This window comes from Carlito syrichta, unplaced genomic scaffold, assembly GCF_000164805.1.
Source record: "Carlito syrichta isolate Samal-C Ts95f unplaced genomic scaffold, Tarsius_syrichta-2.0.1 Scaffold303178, whole genome shotgun sequence".
NCBI classification, from domain to species: domain Eukaryota; kingdom Metazoa; phylum Chordata; class Mammalia; order Primates; family Tarsiidae; genus Carlito; species Carlito syrichta.
The window spans coordinates 232,337-251,104 of record NW_007247274.1 but is presented as its reverse complement, the minus strand read 5'-3'; positions in this window follow the sequence as shown (position 1 = coordinate 251,104).

Sequence of the window (18,768 nt, the reverse complement as noted above, 5' to 3'; positions counted from 1 at the left end):
AGCTATGGCTCCTTCACCTGAACCCATGCACACCTATTTATTTACACACATTTTGTTTATGGTCTTTGAGGTTTCCCACTGCTTTTGAAACTAAAGGCCCAAAGGCAAGGATTTCTGGAAACACAATCCACACCAAATTCACAAAATGTTTAAAAGAAGATGCCCTCGAAGCAATCAGTCAAGCTCAGGGCCCGGGCACTAAACACGGCATGACTTGACCTTTGAGACCCTCTTCTTTCCTTCCTGGTCATCCCCAAAAGCAGTACCAGGTGAGTCACCTCAGGCTTGTGTTCCAGAAGGACCTAGTCAACAACCAAAGACAGTTTGTCACTTTGTCCTGAGCAGATGGGGTGTTGCTCTGGGCCACTTTCCAACGTGGGCTGCAGTGTTCAGGGCTTGGACCTTTCGCCTCTGCAGACATGTTTGCTATCACTCCTGAATCTCCACAAAGGCTGACTCTTCTGGAAGTCCTTGAAAGGACATTCCCATTGGGGGATGACTGGAGAAAGCTGAGAAAGTTCACAAACTGCATCCGGGCAGGTACTTGAAGCTCTTTCCTGCATGTTCTGGAGCCAAGGTCACAGCCGTGCTAGTGTTCAGGAGACGCCCTGGGAGACACTAGTCTACTAAAGCCAGAACACATCAGAGGAGGTGGGCAACTTCACACCCGAGTGACCAAGAGGGTGTTCACTTCTTTTCCACCAAGAAAGAACATCAATAAAAGCAAAATTCCAAAGGAGAGAAAGGGCAAACCAACGCAACTTGCATTCGTGTATTTCCATCACAAAGACTCTATTCTTTATTCTGTGAATCTGTTTCATGGCATTGCAATTTTGACACAAGAGCCATCCAAGTTAGGCTTGGATCAAGACATCACTATGCCTCACAGAACGTCATTCCACCATATTCCATGAGCAGTGTTGGAGTCGGAAGTCCAACCAGCCCATCTTCTGACAGATCAGGACTGTGGATAACATGGCCCTGGGATGTGACTGCAGTTTATAGCGATTTTACTCTTTCCTGCTCCAGATCTCCAGCGGCCAGCCTGGAGGACCATGCTTCACAAGAGGGGAGTCACCACTTGGGAGGAATTTGATATCCTCTCATGTGGCTCAGTGTGGATTTTCTTTATTAGAGCAGTCACAAAATCTTTCCCTTCCCCAGTCTTCAGGCTGCTCCAGCGCAAAGCCAGGCAGGATACTAAGTCCATCCATCAAACTGTTAGAGCTGTGAGCACCCTTGTGAATATCAAGAGTTTGATCATCAGTCCGGACAGACAGAAATAATTTCCTCAACTTTTTTTTTTTTTTTTTTGAGTTGGAGTCTCACACTGTTGCCCAGGCTGGATTACAGTAGCACACTCACAGCCACCGCAGCCTCAACCTGCTGGGTTCAGGCGATCCTTCTGCCTCGGCCTTCCAAGTAGCTGGAACTACAGGCACGCGCTACCACGCCCAGCTTATTTTTTTATTTATTGTAGAGATGCGGTCTCACCAAGTTGTCCAGGCTGGTCTAGAACTTCTGGGCTCAGGCAATCCTCTCACCTCTGCCTCCCGAAGTGCTGGGATTACAGGGGTGAGCCACTGCGCCCGGTGATTTCCTCTATTAAGTCAGGAACCAGAAAGACTGAAACCAGGGATAAGATCACCAGAGAGAAGGTTGAGTTGACAACTAGGTATTCACAAATATTAAAGTAATTCTACCTTTCATTTTCATTGTCTTTTAATACATCGAATTGAACACTTTGGGTCCAGTAAATCAGAATTGACCTTTTCAGAAAAAAAAGTTATGAAACAGCTTAGCATGGTGCCATGTGTCTTTTCATAATATCATAAAACATTCCTACAAAGTAATATACAAATACAAGAGGGAGACAGGGGCTCCTCTTCTTACATTAATAAGCTTTCACCTGCAAGTTTCACACAGAGAAAAGTGTCACAACTCTGAATCACTGTAAGTCACTTTAGAGCAGGAGTGACTGTAAGTTTTAATTGTGTTTTCAGCAAGTACTTGAGTTATCATAACACATGAATTTTAATAGATAAGTTAACACACATTAAGGAAAGTGAATCAGAATATGTGAGTGTGATAGAATATATCAAAGCAGATGACCCGAAAGGTCTATTGTATTTGGTAAGTAAACTTGACCGTACATTTCAGGGATCCAATTCACTCAACAGCATCGCTTTATATTGTGTCTTAGAGGTGTTGGCAGTGGACATTCACAGAGGGAGGACCACACCTAGCGAACCAAGGAAAGTATCATGAAGACAACGGCATTCGGACACTTTGGAAAGCAGAACCGTTTGTGCAGGATGCGGTCAAAGGGGAAAGTCACTCCAGCCTTGGCACATTCACATGGTAGAAAAGGCAAAGGTGTATTGCAGGCAAGTCAAGCAAGTAGCTGTGTGAGGTTATAGCATAACTCCCATGAAGTTATAACAGCAGGAGGGCCGGGCTCGGTGGCTCAGTCTATAATCCCTTTGGGAGGCCAAGGTGAGTGGAAATCAAGGCATTGTAGGGCCATGCTCCCTCTGAAGGCTCTGGGGAAGTGTCTGTTCCATGCCTCTTTCCTAGTTTCTACTGGTTGGCATGAAGCAACCATTGGTATTCCTTGGCTTATAGATAATGTACTCCAATCTCACGTGGCATTCTTTCTGTGTCTCTGTCCACATCTACCTCTTATTAGAAGGATGTCATCAACGTAATAGATTTATGGTCGTCCCTGGTTCAAGATGGTCTCATCCTAATTTGATTACATCTGCAAAGACCTGATTCCCAAATAGGGTCACAGTCATGGGTTCCTGTGGACATGCATGGGATGGGAGACACTATTCAAACTAATCAAGTAGCAAATGCAGGAAGAATTCAAGAAGGAAAAGATGGCAACAGAGGTATCAGTAAGGTGCCAACTAGAGAAAACAACAAGAGCCAGAGCTCACAGGACACTAGGGGTGGCGAGGAGGGGACAGATGGGAGGGAGGACGTACATAGTGGGAATCGCCTGGGTTGGTCAGCTGATTTGACACTGGAGAGTAGGGAGAGTTAAGATTCCCCACAGAGGCTGGGCTCGGTGGCTCAGCCTATAATCCCAGCACTTTGGGAAACCGAGATGAGTGGATTGCCTGAGCCCATGGGTTCGAGACCAACCAGGCAACTTGGCAAGACCGCATCTCTACAATAAACCAAAAATTAATCAGGCATGGTAGTGCACACCTGCAACTCCAGCTACTTGGAAGGGTGTGGCAGAGGAATTGCCAGAGCCCAGCAGGTCAACACTGGAGTGGCCATGAGCATGCCACTGCCCTCCAACCTGGGCAACAGAGTGAGACTCCAACTCAAAAAAAAAAGATTGCCCACAGGGTCAGTCCTGGTGGCTCATGCCTTTAATCCCAGCACTTTGGGAGGCTAAGGTGGGAGAATCACTTGAGGCCAGGAGTTCAAGACCAGACCTGGCAATATAGGGAGACCATCTCTTTAAAAAGTTTTTGTTTGTTTTTTAATAGTTGAGCATGGTGGTACACACCTGTGTTCCCAGCTACTCAGGAGGCTGAGGCAGGAGGATTGCTTGGTCCCAGGAGTCTGAGGCTGCAGTAAACTATGATCATACCACTGCACTCCAGCCTGGGTGACAGACAGAGACTTTGTGTCTAAAATAAAAAATAAAAAACTGGACACTTGGGTGAATGGTGGTACCACCTATCCAGAAAAGGAAGCAGAAAGCTGATGAGAAATTAGTTTGATTTTGTGTCTCATCGTGTAATGCTGGAAAGTGATGTCGCTGTCTGTAGCTACCCAGGCAGCTGGGGCATTTAAGGCTGGCACAATGGACAGAAGTAAGAGCAGGTGGTAGGGAGCTAGGAGAAGTTCAGCCAGAGAAAATAGAGAAATCACCATCGAGTGGAAAAAATTCCAGACAGCGAGAAGATAAAAAAAAGGGGGAAAGATAGAACTCTGAAGGACAGCTCAGTCACACATCGGAGAAGAAGAGAGGCAACAAAAGGGGGGAGTTCAAGAAATCAGGCCTGATGTGGTGGCTCACACCTGTAATCCCAGCACTTTGGGAGGCTGAGACAGGAGGACTGCTTGAGCCCAGGAGTTCGAGTCCAGCCTGGGCAACATAGTGAGACCTCATCTCTACAAAAAATACAAAAATTAACTGAGCGTGGTGGGGTTAGGGTTAGGGTTAACCCATAGTCCCAGCTACTCAGGAGGCTGAGGTGGAAGGATCACCTGAGCCTCGGAGGTCGAGTCTGCCGTGAGTTGTGATCGTGCCACTGCACTCCGGTCTGGGTGACAGAGTGAGATCCCAACTCAAACAAACAAACAAACAAACAAAAGCTGTGGCATGAGCAGGAGGTGAGGCTGGTGAAGAGAAGGAAGCATTTTGTGGGTAAATCACATGATTTAGTCCTGTTATAAAATATAAACATTTTATGTTTATAAAACATAAACATAAAAACATTCCTAGACATTTCCTTTCAGTATCACCTTTATAGCCACCCAACACACATCAAACTTTAGAATTCCTTCAGAAATAATGTGGATTGTACAGCTAGAATTTCTTATAAAAACAAAATCCCTCAGACATATATTTGTATTCAATCCTCAGCAAGTGTAATGTTAGATGTTCACAGTTTTTGATAAAGATGATGTTTTTGTCAATACATAGACAGATAACATGGTGACCTTTTGAAAGTAAAATTATGCTTAAAAAATTTTTTTTCTATCTCCAGTTCTTTCTCTACACCTGGAAGACTTTAACATTTTCCATATGTCTGATGAAAATATATAGATTTTTCTTACAGGGGTTGTATGGATTGAATTTCTTTTTCTGCACCAGGGAATTCAGTGTTTTGTTTTGTTTTCAAATAAATTTCTTATTGAAGTTTAACCATTGCTCAGGAAATCACACAAATCACAAGAGAACACTTAGGTAAATCTCCACGAAGTGAATACACCCACGTAAGTGTCAAAAAACAGGGCATTGCCAGCACCCAGAAGCTTCTTTCAACTTACCCCAGTCACTGTCTCTCTTCCTCCCCCCCAAATGTAGCCGTCTTCTGATTTCTACCAGCATGGCATACATTTCACTGCTTTTGAACTTCATATAAATATAATCGTACAATACTTAACGTTTTGTGTCTAGTTTCTTTCTCTCAAAAATATTTATAAGATTGATCCATGCTATTGAATTCAAGTGACCCATTTCTTTTTTTACTGCCATTTTTTTTCACTGCCATATTTTATTCCATGACATGATTCTACAATAAATATTACACATATTTACCTCTGTTCCCCCTCTGATGGACATGTGGATGATTTTCATTTTTTATTATAAATAGTGCTGCTATGAAAACCCCTGGCCACGTCTTTTGCGAGTCACATGGACTCATTTGGGGGATATACACCTATACATAGAATTTGTTTATAAACAAAGCCTAATTTTACCTCTAGTTGAACAAAATAACTCAGATACGAAGATCATAATGTGTTTCCCTTTTGATGCCGAACACAAATTAATTTATTCAGACCACAGACAGAACGACCTTAGCCAGAATTTTCATGAAGGAAAGTTAGGCTATAAAATAAAAGTGTTGAAATACTGGAAACCCGACCACAGAGCGAGGCTTTCTGAAGAATGTCTTCAGAAAGGCTTTGTGACAAAGGCGATAAGATGCCAAGTTAGGCTTCCTTAAAAGCTTCTCTGAAGACTTGGAAGGACACAAAGGGCTCTGTTTCATTCGGAGAAAGCAGAAGTGGTTCTGCGTGGGCTCTGATTGCCCAATTTCAGCACGAACACTGAAAAACAAAACAAAAAGGAAACGTGTGCCACTCCATGGACTCCATGACTTTTCCAAAGCACTGTGAGTTGCAGTTTTAAAAGCTTCATTAGGATAAAATAAATCATCTTGCTTTCTCCCAGGAGAGTCATATCATGGCTTTAATTAAGAGGAGGTGGAACAGTGATTATTCCCCCCAAGTCCTGGAGCGGGGGACTCTGCAGTCTGGAGACAGAGATCTCTACATGCCTGAGGGTCATTGACATCTCACCTTCCCTCTCACACCTTGTATGGTTCCTTCTCAGCCACCTGCCCATCGACACCTCATTAAACAGAACACCTGTGTGCACGCAGCCGCAACCACTGTATCCACCCCAGGGCTAAGCTCCGTCTCTCTCTGACCTGACTTCCTCCAGCGAATGCATTTGCAGAGGGGAGGAAGGAGACACCCAGCCAGTCTTGGCTGTCTCAGCAGTCCTCAGTCCTGTGAGCAGGGAGCGATTAAGAAAAAAAACGCTCTAGCTAGAGGTGCGGTGTCTGGATGCTGGTGGCTGGCCCCATGCATGTCCCCCAGCTACCAGGCCATATGAGGCCAAGCTCCCTGGGGCCTGTCCCCGCCTCTCTGAGATGCGCTCAGTCTCAGATGAATGTTACACTCCACCCAATTGCAAGAATTACATCACTCTGTTTTTCAGCTCCGACATTAACTTCAACTGAATTCCTTTAGTACCATTATCGAATCTCTCCATTACACAATGGAGATGCTATGAAGATGATCTTGTAAATGAATACCAAACATTTTCCAGTCACCATCCCCTACAGCCCTGCTACACACACTTGTTAGCCAGTTTTGCTTCCCCCACAAGAACCCTCTCTGTTTCGTCGTTCGACAGAAGAATGATTTTCCCCCAACAATAGGGAGCAGGTGATTGTTCACAAAGATTAGAACGTTGGACACACACAAGCACTGGGCAGTGTAGTGATGATGGCACTGACTAGAGCCCGAATGCTGTGTTCCTAATCAGTCTCTGCTATTTGGCTGGCTGTGTGACCATGAGCAAGCAACTTCCCCTCTCTGTTCCTGAGTTTCTCCATCTGTGATATGAGAATGGTAAAAATGATTATCCACCTTGTAAGGCTATTTTAAGAATTAAATAATTTCATATTTCTAGGACACTTAGAATAGTTCTTGGTACACCGTAAAGATGAGATGAGAGAGAGAGAGAGAGAGAGATGGTAAATACACAAGAAACACTAAGATCTTAATTAGAAATGCAAATTCTTAGAGGTGAAAGATCTACCTTCCCTCTTGCATATACAACATCTACCCCAAAAAGGATATTATTAAACAACAATACAAGTAAATGGTCTAAGTACAAGTCATAGTCTATAAAATCGCTTTCTAACAATTCATGAATCTAAGCATTTCCAGCGGCGGTATTAACAGTCCAATGCCCGCAGTATGTGACAAAAATCATTGCAACCTCAATGCAAATTCAATGGAAAACAACAGGCTTAGTGAATATTTAATATCTTAAATTAATTACATTGTTTAGTTCACTAGCTGCTTTTCTACGATTTTTTTAATGTGTCCGAGAAATTAACGATGTCTACACTATCCCTTTCAAAAATGCTTAAGAAACAGGGTCTGAAGGTGGATAACGGTATTGTGTTGTCCAAACGCAGCTGGTGACCTTGAGAATAAGTAGACACCTCAACAGATTCGCAAGAGAATAAAATAGACACCTATCATAAATTTGCTGGGGCCCTGGGCTCAGCCTGATTGATAAAAGTCAATGCTAACAAGTCTTCGCTCAACAGAGGCACAGGGGACCTCGCAATCTTACTTAGAGCTGTTGACGATCGTATATCTCAGCACACAGTGGAAATTCTGTGGGCCTTTACTGCCTACGCCGCCGATCGTTTATGAGATTGGTTTCTGAGCTTGGTAGATTTGAGCACGAGTAGCTGACAACTGTTATCAATTTTATACAGTCCCCTCCTGATCAGGTGTCACGGTCCTGAGTCTTTCAAGATTCAACATTTTCGGGGCTTGGCTATCTCTTTTCAAGGCCAGAAGGAGATTGTTACTAAGGGGGATATTTGGATGAATTACCCTTTGTTCTCGCTTCGTGTGGTTTCAATTTTCATTCAGCCTAACAGGTGTGCTTTGAGTTATTCTACAGAGATGCATACGGGAGCCATTAATAAAGATTCTCTTAAATTGCCTTTAGATGTGGTCTGCAGTGGCTGGAGGGTTCTAACATCTTTCTGTTCATGAAAGCCTATGCCCATGATGGGGATTTTATGGGACACAGCTGGATCCATTTGGGTCAATGAAACTTTGGCTTAAACAGGGGAATTGGTATTAGAGAAATTTTGTGAACCAGCCTTGTGACTTCTGAAAGGAGATTATACACTGAAAGAAAAATGAGATGCCATTTTTCACCGACTATGTGGCCCAAGATTCGAAAGTTTGCTCTTATACTGTGTGGCTGACTTGAAGTTGTAGGAAATCATATTCTACACTGTGGGGTAAGTTGGGACAACATCCACGGAGAACAAAATTGACAATACCTAACTTTTTAAAATACATGTTACGTTTAAGTCAACAATTCCACTTCCAGAAGTCTATCTGAGAAATATGTCAATACTTACACAAAATACATTTTTTTTATTGGAATCTCACTTTGTCGCCCAGGCTGGAGCGCAGTGGCACACTCATGGCCACCCCAGCGTTGACATGCTGGGCTCCTGAGATCCTTCGGCCTCAGCCTTCTAAGTAGCTGGAACTACAGGTGCGGACTACCAAGCCCAACTAATTTTTGATTTATTGTAGAGACGAGGTCTCGCCAAGTTGCCCAGGCTGGTCTCGAACCCGCGGGTTCAAGCAATCCACTCACCTCAGCCCCCCAAAGTGCTGGGATTGCAGGTTGAGCCACTGAGCCCAGTCACAAAATACATTTTCACATTGTGTTTGTGCACATTCAAATATCCGTCAGTAGGAGCTGGTTCAATGAAATATTCCAGAAAATGAAGTGCAATCTACAGTTATCACATATGCTGCACATATTTGTGTGTTAGTGTGTGCACATGTTCTTGTATGTATGTGTGCACATATACATGCATATATATACACGTTATTTCATATACATACATGAAATAACAGATAATTTTTTTGCCTGAATCTGATTATAATATCTCAAGAAACTTGTAAAAGTGGTTGCCTCTAGGGAAAACTGGGTGGTTTTAGGTCAGAGGTATAAGAGAGATTAAATTTTTACCTCTATTCTCTTGTTAATTTCGAACTTTGTGTCATCAGCCTATACTGTATTACCTACTCAAACAATGTTTTTTGTTGTTGTTTCTTTTTCTTTTTTTGAGTTGGAGTCTCACTCTGTCACCCAGGCTGGAGTACAATGGCACTCTCATGGCTCAGGGCAAACTTGACCTGCTGGACTCAGGAGATCCTTCTACCTCAGTCCCCAAATAGCTGGGACTACCAACTCCTACCACCACACCCGACCACTTTTTTTGATTATTTGTAGAGATGAGGGTCTTGCTATGTTGCCCAGACTAGTCTATAAACTCTTGACCTCAAGCAATCCTCCCGCCTTGGCTTCCCAAAGTGCTTGGATGACAGGCAAGAACCACAGCACCTGACCATTAAAAATGTTAAGAGACTGGGCTCAGTGGCTCAGCCTGTCATCCCAGCAGTTTGGGAGGCCGAGGCGAGTGGATTGCCTGAGCCCACAGGTTCAAGACCAGTCCAGGCAACTTGTCAAGCCCACATCTCTACAATAAATCAAAAAGTCAGTTGGGCATGATAGCATGCACCTGTAGTTCCGGCTACTTGGAAGACTGAGGTGGAAGGATCACCAGAGCCCAGTGGCTCGATGCTGAGGTGGCCGTGAGCATGCCACTGCACTCCACCCTAGGCAACACAGTAAGACTCAAAAAAAGAAGAAAGGAGGAAAGAAAGAAATCCAGAGATAAAAATCACAGCTGTGACACAGCAGACCAGGCTGAGGTTCCTCTCTGCTCCAGTCCCACACACCAGTCCCTGACCTCCATTATCGTAAAGTCCTCAGCTGTAAGAAGCCCCAGGAGAAAGCCAAGCAGCAGAGGCAGTTAATTCTACCAAGCTAAATGTATTCTGCTCTAAATCCTGAGATCTTCTCTCTCATATTCTGGGTGTTGTGTTAAAATATATTTTCTTTAACAAGATCATGGTGCTGGCAGGCGATCTTTGGCTTGTTTTGCTTTGTTTGTTTTAATGCCATAACGTTGCTATGTGTAACAGATTGACAGTCCTATGGGTTGGGCTACCCAATATTTAATTTCATTGTCAAATTGTACCAGTTCATGATACTCAAAGTCTGAAAACCCTCTTCTCATCTAAACCTGGAATTTGGCATACGAGGAAACTGAGTCCAAGAAGTCTGAGATCCCCAAGACACTGACTAGGTGATGCCAGTGACCCTCCTTGTGCCAACATTAGCAGACCTGTCTCCCCACCATGACATCATCCACAAAGTTATCATCGTCATGGCAGACACGTCAGAGAGCCAGGAGAGAATGCATCCTTTCCTCTTCTAGGGACTGCCTGGCTAAACATGCGTCTTCCTGGTCTCAGGCAGAGTGCCACGATGGGAGGATGAACGCAGGTCATGGCATCCTTCTTTGAGCTCACCCTGACCAGGGTTTCATCAGTGGAATGAGGCGCACTCATGTTGCTTATTGCTTAGGGCTAAGAGGCACCCAGCCACCCAAACCCAGGGTCTGATCGTCCTGCCCCTTTAGAGTAATTGTGTGTGCGTGTGTGCGTGTGTGTGTGTGTGTGCATGTGTGTGTGTGTGTGTGATGTCTTATTTTTCTTTTTTTCTTTTAGATTCAGAGGGACAAGTACATGTTACATGGACATATTGTGCAGTGATAGAGACTCGGTCTCAGGTGTCCCATTACCCACCTCAGAGAACATTATGCCCTATAAGTAGTTTCTAAACCCTGGCCCCTGTCCCCCTCATTAGTGCCCCAGTGTTTATTATTTCCAGTTTTGTGATCATTTAGCTCCTACATATGAGTGAGAACAGGCGGTGTTTGGTTTTCTGTTTCTGAGTCAGTTCACTTAGAACGATGTTCTCCAGCTCCAGCCACGCTGCTGCAAACAGTATGGTTTCATTCTTTTTATGGCTGTGTAGTATTCCTCGGTGTATGTATACCACATTTTCTTTATCCAGTCCGTTGTTGATGGGCACTTAGGTTGGTTCCATGGTTTGCTACTGTGAATAGTGCTGCAATGAACATACAAATGCAGATATCTTTTTCATATATTGATTTCTTTTCCTTTGGGTAGAGACATAGCAGTAGGATTGCTGGGTCAAGCCTTATGGAAGCTTCACTTTCTCGGGAAGGAGATTATATATATTCATCTCACAGAGGGTTAAAGACCAAGAGATGTCCTCCCGTCCCCAGAATGCTCTTCCATGGTCTGGAGCTCCCACGTGGGAAACACGGGGCCCTGTCCACTCAAGGTCAGAGCAACAGTCAAGGCTGGTCTCTGAATGCTGACCACTCTGATCCCTGGACTGCACTCACTTGAGGCCAGCCTGCCACAGATGACTGCGGGGCCCGGCCTCTGCAGCCGGGGAAGGAATAGGGGGACACGCACGATGTAACAAATGCATGGATGTGCACCTGGGAGAGGGCAGGGTGAATGGCATCACAGCCACCCCCTGTCCTCAGTGGGGGACACTGGGGACCAAATGGAAAATGTCCAAGTTACAATAGATAGCTCTTACTGTCAAGGGACACAGTATCAAGTGTATAATGGAGGCCAGTAGATGTTCAGTGCCACTGCCTGTCTAGCTGGTGGTTACTGTGGCCTCTTGAATTGCTCTCGGGATTGTCTGAAATGCCAGGCTAGGCTACCAAGTGGGGAGTAGAAGGTACCTGAGCCCTTCCCAGAGCCCTCTCCTGCTCAAATACACACACACACACACACACACACACACACACACACACACACACACACACACACGTCTATTTCCCTCCTCTGGGATGTGGCCTGCCTTTTATCTTGAGCACAGCCCAGGGATGCCAACTTGCAGCAACAGACAGGGTGAGGGGACAGCACACTGTCATCGAGGGGCGGTGGTAGACAGAACACGGGGACACCACACCGATGTCCAAGAGGTGGTGGTGGACAGGGCATGGGGACACCACACTGGCATCAAAGTGTGGTGGTGGACAGGATATGGGAGCACCACACTGGCATCAAGGAGTGGTGGTGGACAGGGCACAGGGACCCCACGTCGTGGAATCTCAGGGGGACATCTCCAGCTGTTCCTTTCGCGGGTGCCCCTGTGGCCTTAACCGGAAGCGCCGGCCACGTGGTTCCCTGGCCCCAACAGAGAGGGCAGGAGGTGGTGAGTCTAGGGGTGGTTCCTGGCACCTGCTGTTGTTTGCCGCTTTGTGACTATCCCAAGCAGCTCCTCTTGTGCACCTCAAGGGGCGATTGCTTCGTTTGACTTGGGACGCCCATTTCACAACAAAGGCTTCCCTCACGGCAGGACCCCAGTGGCACTGGAGTTCCCGCCACAAAAAGGAGGGTGGCAGTTGGCGTTTGTGTAGCGCTGGCCCTCAGTTCAGCAATCCATCACGTTCCTGTGGAGCTGCATTCTCCACAAGCATTTGCATACTGAAATAGATCTTATTTACTGATAGATTACTTTCCTTCTATTTCTCGTTTATGTGACAGAGAATCGTGCTGCTACTTTAAAAATAATATGTGTTAAGTAGGTGATATTCTCCATGAATTTTATTTGCGAACAGGAAGGGACATTGTAAAATATTTTTTGGAACAAAGAGTCATTGACTTTGAAAGGGTTGAGTCATTGATCATGCAAAGGCCCCACAGGAGAGGCTTTTGGGAGAAGAAGCCCAGTGTCAGTCAGAGTCACGTGATACGATTAGTGGTTCTCCCTGGAGTGTCCTTTGCCTACCTGCAGATGTCCTGGATTTGGCAATGACATTAATGAGCAAACTCCCTTCAAATGTGCCCAGAGTAGAGAACGTGCTTTTGTATGAATTGTCCCAAAGCTCAAGCTCCCACCCCATAGCTTCTTGTTTCAAAGAAATTCTAAGTGCGTCACCATCAGAGCAGAGCCTACATTCTCAGAACACCCCTGAAAGGTATGCAAATCTTTAAATCCTGTGTGTCTACTACAGACATGAAGAAACCATCATTAAAATGTCTCTAGCTGGCACGGTGACTCACGCCAGTAAGACCAGCACTTTGGGAGGCCAAGGCAGAATTGCTTGAACCCAGGAATTTGAAGCCAGCCCGGACAACATAGTGAGACCTCATCTCTACAAAAAAAATTAGCTAGGCATGGCAGGAGGCTGAGCCTAGGAGTTCAAGGCTGTGGTGAGCCGTGATTTTTGTGATCATGCCGCCATACTCCAGCCTGGGCAACAGACTGAGATCCTGCCTCAAAAAACAAAAAAAGAAAAGAAAAGAAAAAAAGATTCGGGAGGTCATGGGAAGGATCTGTGTGTCCACATCGTACACTGAATTCTGAAACGCAAGGTGCCTTGGAAAGTCCACATGGTGTGACTGAGATGACCATTCTTGGCTCGTTCCAAATGCACCCTTCAGGCAATGACCTCGGAATCCCTCCAAGCCTCTTTTGCTCCAAATGGTACCACAAGTGACAGATGACAAGACTGAGAAAAGATGAGACGTGTTATTATGTGTTTGTCTCCACCCTGAGCCCAGGGCGTCACTGCACGCGCCTGACACCCATTTCACTGCCTGGGAGTTTTGAATATCTTGAAATTCATATCCTTGTGAATGGGCAGGGGCCGTGGTGCAGGAGGCAGAGACAGATGTAGAGAAACAGCGGCTTTGTACGTGTCAGAGAGGCTGGTGGAATCGAAAACAGAGAGGCTGGTGGAATCAAAAACGCGTTGCCGCCGGAAGACAAGGTTGGTTGTGTAAGTCATGTGACACTAACATGGGGAGAACGGGGCAGGGATCTTCTGGGGTCCCCTGCCTGATCCCAGGCCAGTGCCAGCCTGCCAGAGCCCTATAGAAGCAAACTGTTAAATGAATATGTCTGTTTTCAAGAGGCAGCCAGAGCAGACAGGCCAGTCTTTATAACTAGACCCAGACAGGCAGCTAGCTGTCTGCAGGGCCGACCAAAAGGCCTGTCTTACTTAAACAAGCATAATGTCTTTAAAAGCCTCTCTCTTTGGAAAGAGAATTTAACTAGAGTTTAACTAGAGTTTTAAGGTAAGGCAGAAGCTTGACACACAAGCACATCAACAGGACATTACTGTCAGCCACTTTTACACATATCACTGAGAGGTGGTTTGTTTTTGATTGAGATTGCACTTGGTCACCTAGGTTGGAATACAGGAGCACCATCACAGCAGCCTCGACCTCCTGGGCTCAGATGATCCCTCTGTCTCAGTCTCAAGAGTAGCTGGGACTACAGGCACGTGCCACCACTCCTGGCAAATTTCTTGATTTTTTATTTTTATTTTTTGCTTGTTTGTTTGTAGAGATGAGTTCTCGCTGTGTTGCCCAGGCTGATCTCGAACTTTTAGGCTCAAGTGATCTTTCTACCTCAGCCCTCAAAGGGCTGGGGTTAGAAACATGAGCCACCTTACCGAGTCACTGAGAGGTTTTTTTTTTTTTCCTCATTTTTATTGAGATATAATTGACAAATAACAATTATATACATTTAATGTGTATGACTTAATGTTTCTATAGATGTATACATTGAGAAATAATCGTCTTAATCAAGCTAACTAGCATATCTGTCACCTCACATAGTTACTGTTTTTTGGGGGTTTTTTCCTTTTTTTTTTAATTGGAGTCTCATTCCGTCGCCCAGGTTGGAGTGCAGTGGCACTCTCACGGCCACCGCAGCCTCAACCTGCTGGGCTCCAGCCATCCTTCCGCCTCAGCCTTCCAAGTAGCTGGAACTACGGCGAGCACTACCATGGCCGGCTAATTTTTTATTTATTGTAGAGACGAGCTCTTGCCAAGTTGCTTGGGCTGGTCTTGAACCCACAGGCTCAGGCAATCCACTCGCCTCGGCCTCCCAAAGTGCTGGGATTACAGGCTGAGCCACTGAGCCTGGTCTTTTCCTTCCTTTTTTTAAGATGAGCATTCTTAAGATCTACCCTTTCAGCAAATTTCAAATATGCTAGACAGCAGTGTTAACTGTATTCTCATCGGTGTGCATTTAGTCTCCAGGGCTTATTCATTGTGTAACTGAAACTTTGTAGCCTTTGACCAACACCTCCCCAGCTCCTCTTCCCTGCAGTTCCTGGTAACCACCTCTACTCTCTACTTCTATGAGTCTGACTATTTAAGACTCCACGTATAAGTGAGATCATGCAGTATTTGTCGTTCTATGGCTGGCTTATTTTGCTGAGCACAATATCCTCCAGGCTTGGAGAAAGGACAGTCTCTTCAATCAGTGGTGTTGGCGAAACTGAGTATCCACATGCAGAAGAATGATATTGGACTTATCTCACACTGTAAAAAAAAAAAGTTAACTCATAAGGAATTTAAAACTTAATCATTGAGTGGTCTTCGCACTATAAACTGGGCCTGCATGACTGAGTGATCAAAATAAAAGCCAGAGATTTTGCTTTCTAAAATATTCTAGCCATTTATTTAGTAATTGATTCAAATTGCTACTTCAATTTGCCCATTCCAGCAGTAGATGAGTTGTCTTACTGACCAATTCCGATCAACTGTGTAGTGGTCCAGTCGACTGCCTTGTGTCTCCAAATAAATGGTCTTGCTGGGTAGAAAATAACTGCTCTGGGGTGGACAGGAAGATGTTTCCAGAAGAGCATTTTTGTATATTCACCTGTGTGCTGCCTTGAGCTGTACACAGCTGTCCTTCATGGAGATTGTTAATATGAATTGAAATGATCCAGTTGAGCCAGAGGGCCTCGCCTTGAGTTTGAAATGCATGATTTGTTTTCGGGATGGCAGAATAATATAGTACTCTCTAGAAGAATGACTTGCCCACCATTTCCCTAGGGAAGAGGACTGGGGAGAGACCAGCTTCTTTTCTGCACAGAGAATTCAGCCAACCTCCACCCTCCAAAGGCTGATTTTATTTGAGACCTATCACCAAAATGTGAAGCTTGCTGGACCTCTCCAAGGAGACAGTCACTGGAGAGTCAAACAGAAAGAAATTTAAATTTTCTCTAAATATGAAAAACATACCCACAAATGTTATTATTTAAGTGCACAGAACACGCTCTAGTGGTTGCCTATCATATCAAGTATGTTGCCGGTTAACTGTTTTTAGCTGGAGAGCCCGGGGCATGGTGGATTGTGTCAGACCCTTCTCAGATGAATGCCAAGCTTTGCTCAATGGTTAAAGTGTATCTTTTTCCAACTGAGATTCATACTGTCAAAGCCATGTCTATCGATGGTATCGGGAGCTTATGCTATAGGATGGAGACATTGGCTGGCATCTCCTCAAACCCAATCGTTCCTGGGCTCAGACCCCTAGGGTTCATCACTGTCCCAGCCCAATGTCCCTGCCACTTAGTGGTGCACATCTCATCCTCGGGCAGCATCCTGTGTCCTTCCCTCACTCCTGCCTTTCCCGTGATGTGGTGATGCTGGTGGGTTAGGAGGATCTCTTCGGTGAGAGCGGTTCCCAGTCAGGCCTCGCCCACTGCTGTGAGGGGAGGTGGAAGTCTCTTCTGAGAGATGCGATCCGTGGCCTACCCGGGACCAGGCTATCAACTCCATTGCAAAAAAGAAATCAAGGAGGCGTCAAAGAGAGTTAAGGAAGGAGCTTCAATTTGAACTGAAAGCATACACTCCCCCTTTATTCGTGACTCTCCCATATCTCCCAAGTGCCAGGGTGAGTCCCCTTAGAAGGAAGTACACTCGGCATTCGTATCCCCCAAGAAAGGACGGCGTAGAGTTACATCCACATATCAGGGATCAACTTTTCCAGACTGTAAGGTCTTTTTTTGGGGGAGTTGGAGTTGGAGTCTCACTCCGTCACCCAGGCTGGAGTGTAGTGGCACGCTCACGGCTACCCCAGCATCGACCTGCTGGGCGCCAGTGATCCCTCCACCTCAGCCTTCCAAGTAGACGGAACTATAGGTGTGTGCTACCATGCCCGGCTAATTTTTGATTTATGGTAGAGATGAGGTCTTGCCAAGTTGCCCAGGTTGGTCTCGAACCTCCGGGCTCAGGCAATCCACTTGCTTCAGGCTCCCAAAGTGCTGGAATTACAGGCTGAACCACCATGTAAGTTCTTGAAGAAGGAAATGTGTCTTAGTCTTCTTGGTAGGCACCAGCACCTGTCCCAGTATCTGGCCCAGTTCCTAAAGACATATTTGTCTAAAGGAGGTATGAATGAAAGAACAAATGAATCTTCAGATCTGATTAAAATGATCAACAGCACTTATCCATAATTATTAATATTTATATTGATATCAATATATAGATATAGATATGGGTTAGACAGAATATAGTTACTAAGAAAACATCTGTAAAGGATCTCCCCAAGCCAGCCTGGACTGTATTTTCCATATTATTCTATATTGGTAAGTACTGACACCAGTGAATTTGCTGTGTGATAATATACCTTCAGCAACATCCTTGGTCTGGTCCCAGTGTCTTCTTGGTACCAACGCCTCCATGCGGCTCATACGATTCACTAACACCAGAATGCATCATAAAAGTCTCTTCTGGGTGACAGCCACAACAGGCTACTCATTTCCCTGATTCTCTTTAGTTTGCTAACTTCCTTCTGGTCAATTTCTCCCTTTGGAAACTGATAAAGTAATTTTGTTCCTAAGAATAGGGTGTTCTTGATACATTCTTCTTAGAGCCCTAGCTTCAGAGCAGGGGTTCCCAACTGGTCCCTGGCCTGCTAGGAACTAGGCGCCACAGCAAGAGGTAAGGAGTGCGGGAGCAAGAAAAGCTTCAACTGTATTTACATCCGCTTCCCATCCCTCGCATTACCACACGAGCTCCGTCCTGCTGTCAGATCAGCGATGGTGTCAGAATCTCATGGGGACACGGACCCTATTGTGAACAGCACATGCGAAGGATCTAGGTTGCGCACTCCTTTTGAGAATGTAATGCCTGATGATCTCAGGTGGAGCTGAGGCGGTGATGCTAGCACCGAGGAGTGGCTACAAATACAGGTGAACATCAGCAGTGAGGTCTGACTGCACAGAGACCATAATACATCAACTGCTTGTAGACTTATATCAAAATAATAATTTCAGCTGGGCACAGTGGTTTATGCCTATAATCCCAACACTTTGGGAGGCCAAGGTGAGAGGTTTGCCTGAGCCCACAGGTTCGAGACCAGCCTGGGCAACTTGGCGAGACCTCATCTCCACAATAAATAAATAAAAAATTAGCCGGGCATGGTAGTACGTGCCTGTAGTTCTAGCTACTTGGAAGGCTGAGGTGGAAGGATTGCCTGAGTCCAAGAGGTCGAGGCTGCGGTAGCCGTGAGCATGCCACTGCACTCCAGGCTGGGCGATAGAGGGAGACTCCGACTCAAAATAAATTAATTAATTGATTTACTTAAAAAATAATAATTTCATAATAATATTTATTTCATTATACATGGCGATGTAAAATAATAGAAATAAAGTACACAATAAATGTAATGAGCTTGAATCATCCTAAAACCACCTTCCCCTCCTCACCCTATCCCCCACCACCGAGTCTGTGGAAAAATTGTCTTATATAAAACCAGTTCCTGAGGCCCAAAAGGTTGGAGATGGCTACTTCAGAATACTAACCACTCACACTGTCCAAATCATGTACAGTTTTTTATTCTAGGAGAAATCACTGCATGGACTGTCCTTATAGCCCAAAATTTATCTTAGAAAATCACCATGTAAAGTTATTGTTGAGAATGGGAGACAGATTGCCTTAAGTGAAAAACATTAACTGTCTCCATGG